Source organism: Cervus elaphus, chromosome 6, assembly GCF_910594005.1.
Source record: "Cervus elaphus chromosome 6, mCerEla1.1, whole genome shotgun sequence".
Classification (NCBI taxonomy): domain Eukaryota; kingdom Metazoa; phylum Chordata; class Mammalia; order Artiodactyla; family Cervidae; genus Cervus; species Cervus elaphus.
Genome location: NC_057820.1, coordinates 1204491 through 1210490, shown reverse-complemented (window position 1 = coordinate 1210490; position 6000 = coordinate 1204491). Strand labels below are relative to the sequence as shown.

The following is a 6000-nucleotide window of genomic DNA, read 5'->3' as shown; positions in this document are numbered from 1 at the left end:
GTCAGACAACTGAGCGACTTTCACTTTCAGCTTCACAGGAAAACGTACCTGGCCTCTCCTACAAGGAGTCCACCACTCCAACACCTCAGACAGAAACCGTCCCCACTCTGAACTCTCCCTTTTCTCCAGCGGACTTTGGCTCAGGACCACCCCTCCCCACATCCATCCTCTTCTCTATAAAATAACATGCCTCTCCTTTGTTAGACCTGCCTCTGGCCCTTCTTTGCATGTTTGTCCCATATTGCAATTCTCTGCTATTCTCCAGCAAACTCATTTTTGCTGGTAAGATGACTGTTTTATTTTTAAGGTCAGCATGCAGCTGTGAGGCCATCACCTCCTGAAGGTGGGGGCACCCCACCCCACCCCCACCCGAACACCCTCAGCCTCTTGTCGATCTCCACCTCTGCTCACTGGCTTCTCCCCTCAAAACAACCACCGCTCTGCTTTCTGTTGCTAGTTTGCATTTTCTACAGTTGTATGTAAGTGGAATCATGCCATATTCCACTTTTTGTCTGTTTTTATTTTTTGGCAACACCATGCAGCATGTGGCATCTTAGTTCCCCCACCAGGGATCACGCCTGCGCCCTGAGCAGAGTCTCAACCCCTGACCACCAGGGAGGTCCCTCTGTCTGACTTCTTTAAATTAGTAAAATTATTTTGAGATTTGTCTGTGTTGTTGGGCTCATCCATAGTGCATTCTTTTAAGAATAAAAATAAGAGAAAAGAAGAAAAGTTTTTTAAATAGTGCATTCTTTTTATTGGTGAGCAGTGTTCCATTGTTTGAAAAAACCACAATTTGTGCATTTGTTTGTTGATCGACATTTGGGTAATTTGCAGCATTTGGCCATTACGAGTAAAGCTACTCTGAGTATTCACGTACAATTCTTTACACTGACATGTGCTTCTATGTGGGGTTTTTAATATCACTACTTAACACCTTTTCATCTTTCTTCTAGCTTCCCAACTATTTCAGATAGTTGTATAACCTTTAATGCCCGTGTCTGTTACCTTGTCATCTGTCTTATTTCTGGTGCAGTTCCCAATTGATTTTTTCTTCTTTATTATGAGTTGTATGTTCTTGCTCCTTTACATTTATGGTGATTTTTGTTGGATGCTGGATATTGTAATTTTTATAATGTTGGGTCACTGGGATTTGTTTCTTTTTTAATGTTTTTGAGCTTTGTTCTGGAATGTACTTAAGTTACCTGGAAATAATCTGATCCTTTTGGGTCTTCCTTTGAAGTTTCACTAGGTGAGCTCAGAACACTCCTTGTGTGTGTGTGTGTGTGTGTGTGTGTGTGTGTGAGTCACTCAGTCGTGTCTGACTCTGCGACTCCATGGACAGTAGCCTACCAAGCTCCTATCCATGGAATTCTCCTGGCAAGAATACTGGAGTGGGTTGCCATTCCCTTCTCCAGGGCATATTCCTCACCCAGGGATTGAACCCAGGTCTCTTGCACTGCAGGCAGATTCTTTACCGTCTGAGCCACCAGGGAAGCTCGGAAAACTCCTCAGTCTGGGCCCATCTGACCCTATTACTAAAGCAGTAGCTTTCTGAGCACTCTGCTCAACGCCCCATGGCCGCTGGAAACACAGCCCCTTTCTGGCCCCGTGAGGGCTGTTAGACGTTCTCGTTCCGGGGTCGCGCCCGGCCTTGGGCGCTCGGTCCACACGCTGAGGACCTGACGGGACTCAGGGCAGAGCCTGAAAGCTGAGCCTCTTCTCTCTACAACTCCGCCGTAGAAGTTCCGGTCCCCGTGGGCCCCCAAATTCAGAACGCTGTCTCCTCAAGTCAGGGTACACCAGTTGTCTTGGGGCTCCTCCCCCGTCACACAGCCGGAAAGCCCTTCTGGGGCAGGTCAGCCGGCGTGGGCCCGTCTTGCTGTCTCCCTTCTCCACTGCTCTGCAGCGCTTATCTCCACCTGAAAAGCTTTGGTTTGTATTTTGTCCAATATTTTTAGATGTTTAAAGTAGTCGCAGGCTGACACAAAGAGCTGATTCATCGGAAAAGACCCTGATGCTGGGAAAGACTGAGGGCAGAAGGAGAAGGGGACGACAGAGGATGAGATGCTTGGATGGCATCACCGACTCTATGGACATGAGTTTGAGTAAACTCCGGGATTGGTGATGGACAGGGAGGCCTGGCGCGTGCGGTTCATGGGGTCGCAGAGAGTTGGAGATGACTGAGCGACTGAACAACAAGTGTGTGATTTCTACAAGGTAGTAGGCCGCATGAACACGCGTTGGAATTGGTATCATTCATTTTAGATTGTGATAGGTGAAGCAGATCCATTGTGATTGCTGGTGAAACTACTAAAAAGAAAAAAGAAACAGTGAATAACTTCTAAACTAATGTGTGTGATAAAATGAACGGTAAAGAAGAATCCATCTGAGAGAAGACACAAAGCAGAGAACCAATACATCGATGATTTTTATTCAACAATAATGGACAAAATGGTCCAGTTAGTAGACAAAGACTGTCACTGTTAAAAAACGACAACAAAACCAACACAACTACATGCTGTTTGTATGGGACACAACTGCATCCTAGGGAGACAGAAAGGGTGAAAGTAACAAAACGGACAGGACTTCCCTGGGGGTCCATTGTTTGAGAATCCGCCCACCCGTGCTGGGAACACGGGTTTGATCTCTGGCCTGGGAAGGGTCCACCTGCGGCAGGGTCCCCGAGCCCGTCACCACCACTGCTGAGCCCGCCCTCCCCAACGAGAGAAACCACCCCAGTGAGAAGCCAGCATCGCCTCGGAGGCCCAGCACAGCCAACAATATGGGAATTAACTAAATTTGTTTAAAAAAGAATGGATAAAAGCTATACCACGTAAATGCTCATTAAAAAACAAGGCTAGGATCACCATGTTAGTATCAGATAAAATGGATCTTAAGGCAAGAACAGAAAAGACACAGATGATCCACTGTGATGGTCGGAGACTTCCACAGCCCGGTCAGCGAGGAGACCCTGCAGGCAGAGACCAGGAAGGACGCGGGTGAACTCTGCTCCACCGTGAACCGCACATAACGGACATCTACAGACGGCATCCTCCAGAGCAAGACACGCTTTCTCCGGGACATCCCTGCCGGTCCAGGGGTTCAGAATCGGCCTGCCAGTGCAGGGGCCACAGGGGCCGTCCCTGCTGCTCTGTGACGAGAGAGGCCGCCGCCGCGAGGGCACAGCGCGGCTCGGGAGGGGCCTGCTCCCGCACACAGCTCGAGAAAGCCTGTGCAGCGACTGAGACGCGGCACAGCGGGAATAAAGAGACACATTCTTCTCACACTCACTGGAAGCACTCACCAGGACAGACCACACTCTGGGCCGTAACACACTCCCTCACCAACTCAGAATCACAGAAATCACACGGTGTCTGCCCTGAGACCGCGAGGGAACTGACGCAGAAACCGGTGACAGGAAGACAACTGGAAAATCTCCGAACACGTGGAGACTCAGAACGCACGCCTGGAAATTCCCTGGCAGGCCACTGGTTAGGACGCTCCATGCTTTCACCTCCAAGGCCTCAGATTCAATTCCCGTCAGGAACTAGGATCCCACGAGCTGAGCCAGAGCCAAAAAAAAAAAAAAACCACCCGAAAACAACAGCCATAAGAAAACCTACACACTTCTAAAAAACACATGAATCGAAGAACTCTCAAGAAATTAAAAATAATTTGAACTAAATGACTAAATAAAAATGAAACACAACTGATGAGAATGTGTGGGATTCAGCAAAAGCAGTGCTTAGAGGGAAATTTGTAGCATTGCTTGCATTTATTAGAAGAGAAGAGGCTCTGTGGGCAACCATCTAAGCGTCCATCTTCGGAAATGAGAAAATGAAGAACAAGTTAAATCCCAAGTCAGCAGCAGAGAAGAATTAATAAAAGTGAGAGTGGAAATTAATGAAATGGAAAAGAGAAAAGACTACAGAAAATCAGTGTGATGAAATAAAATCCGTATTTTATGACAAAACGAAATCTTTTTTTGTTTTCTCGTTGAAGTAGAGCTGATTTACAACGCTGTGTTCATTACTGCCTTACAGCAAACTGATTCAGTTATCCGTATGCAGACGTTCTCTTTTTATGCTTTTCCATGATGGCTTCTCACAGGACATTAAATGTCGCTGTCTCTGCTGAGCAGTAGGCCCGTGTTGTCCGCTCATTCCGTCGACATATATAAAAGCTTAAGTCTGCTAGCTGCAACTTCCCACACCCCGGTCTGTTCTCTGTGTCGTGATTCTGGACAAAACAAGAAATATTTGAACGTACAGTTTTTCTCTGCCCGTCTGAGCCCCCTCCCACCCCTCGAGTAAGGGCTGAGTGCCTGCCTTCACCAGACCCCAGGAGAGAACCTTTCTTCTTGCCCTACTGGGTGGGGGGAGGGGGGGGCGTGCCACGGCCCACCCTCACGGGTGTGTGCAGGCCTGGACTGCACGGCCTGTGGCTGAGTTGTCTGACGTACAGCCCTCTGTCTCGACAGCTCACATACCTTGCTCTGACCTCCAACGGGCAGGCCTGAGAGCTTCTGAAAGACTGTCTCCTGGGTTAGGATCATCAGGTTGGTGCCAATAAAAATTTCCCTTTCTTTCTTAGATCAATTATTGATGAGTCTCTTGTCGATGCTAGCTTGGTGTATCAGAGATAACCCACCCTCCCCAGAGGATGGCTGGAGTTCGCCCCTGTGAAATGGAATATTTCCGGCCACATCAATAAACAAAGACGTCTCAGCTGTCAAGGGTTTCAGCCCTCCAAACATGAATTTCTGAGCCCGGGAAGAACAGAGCCCACTATCAGCCAGTGAGCTGCCACTGTGAGCCGCCACCACTCCCTACGGTGAGCAAGGAACTACAGACGTATAGCGTCAAATCGCAGGACCCTGACCCAGATGGCTGAGATGCCTGTGAAAGGAGTGGTTTCAGGGATCCTGGATGCCTGCATCTGCCCGTACACAGGTGGCGCTAGTGGTAAAGAACCCGCCAGCCTAGCGCTGAAAGGTGCCTATTACCCTGTGTGAAACACGTGACCAGTGCAAGTTCGTTGCGTGAAGCAGGGCACTCAAAGCCGGTGCTCTGGGACAACCCAAGGGATGGGGTGGGGAGGGAGGCGGGAGGGGGCTTCAGGATGAGGGGACACATGTGCACCCGTGGGTGATTCATGTGGATGTATGGCAAAAACCACCACAATATTGTAAATTAATTATCCATCAGTTAAAAAAAGAAAAGAAACTGCCTGCCAATGCAGGAGATGTGAGACGTGGGTTTGATCCCTGGGTTGGGAAGATCCCCTGGAGAAGTAAATGGCTACCTGCTCCAGTATTCTTGCCTGGAGAGTTCCATGGACAGAGGAGCCTGACTGGCTACGGTCCATGGGGTCACAAAGAGTCGGACATGACTGAAGCAACTTAGCACATACATAGGAAAGTGCTAAATACCTTAATTGGAGCTATCTGGCTTTCCTTAATTACAATAATCCTTTGCTGTTCAGACTACCACGGCTTGTTATAAACTTCTCTCTGCCCCACCCACCTCCTCAGAACAGTTCTCCCAGGATCACCTGAGATGCTGTCTCCCAGGCTTAAAGTCCTAAAAACTCCCACCAAATAAAATATAACCCTCAACTTGTGGGCTGTGACCATTTTTTAAGTCGACACCCGACCCTGTGCTCAGCACCACGGGGGCCCCCAGGCCCCACTGGCTCCTTGGTGCCCCTGGGGGGTTCCGCTGGGCTCTCCTCTTGGCCAACCCTCGCTGCTCTTAAGGGACGATCCCGACATTTTTATTCAAGCTGTTTCTACGTGCCCTGGAGCCTTTCAGGGCCCCGGTGCATTTCCGAGTCGGGGACCCAGGAGGGCAGTGAAGGAGGCCCAGGGAAACAGAAGTGGCTGGTTTGTTAGGTTTTGCTTAAGTTGGAAAAAAAAGAAAAAAGTTGCTACATGGTCTGAATAAACCCTCTGGTAGTGAAAGGACAGATCGAATGAATTCAGCTCCCAAGAACAGG

The 6000-nt window shown here is 48.9% G+C and overlaps 1 long non-coding RNA gene across 1 annotated transcript in view; it reads right to left on the bottom strand.

The window, feature by feature from the left end:
* Positions 1-3944: 3944 nt before the first annotated feature.
* The window catches only part of LOC122696251, a 7800-nt gene continuing 5744 nt past the window's right edge, over positions 3945-6000 (bottom strand). The window contains exon 2 of the long non-coding RNA XR_006341717.1: positions 3945-4242. This is a non-coding gene — a long non-coding RNA (uncharacterized LOC122696251). The remainder of the gene's footprint in view (positions 4243-6000) is intronic.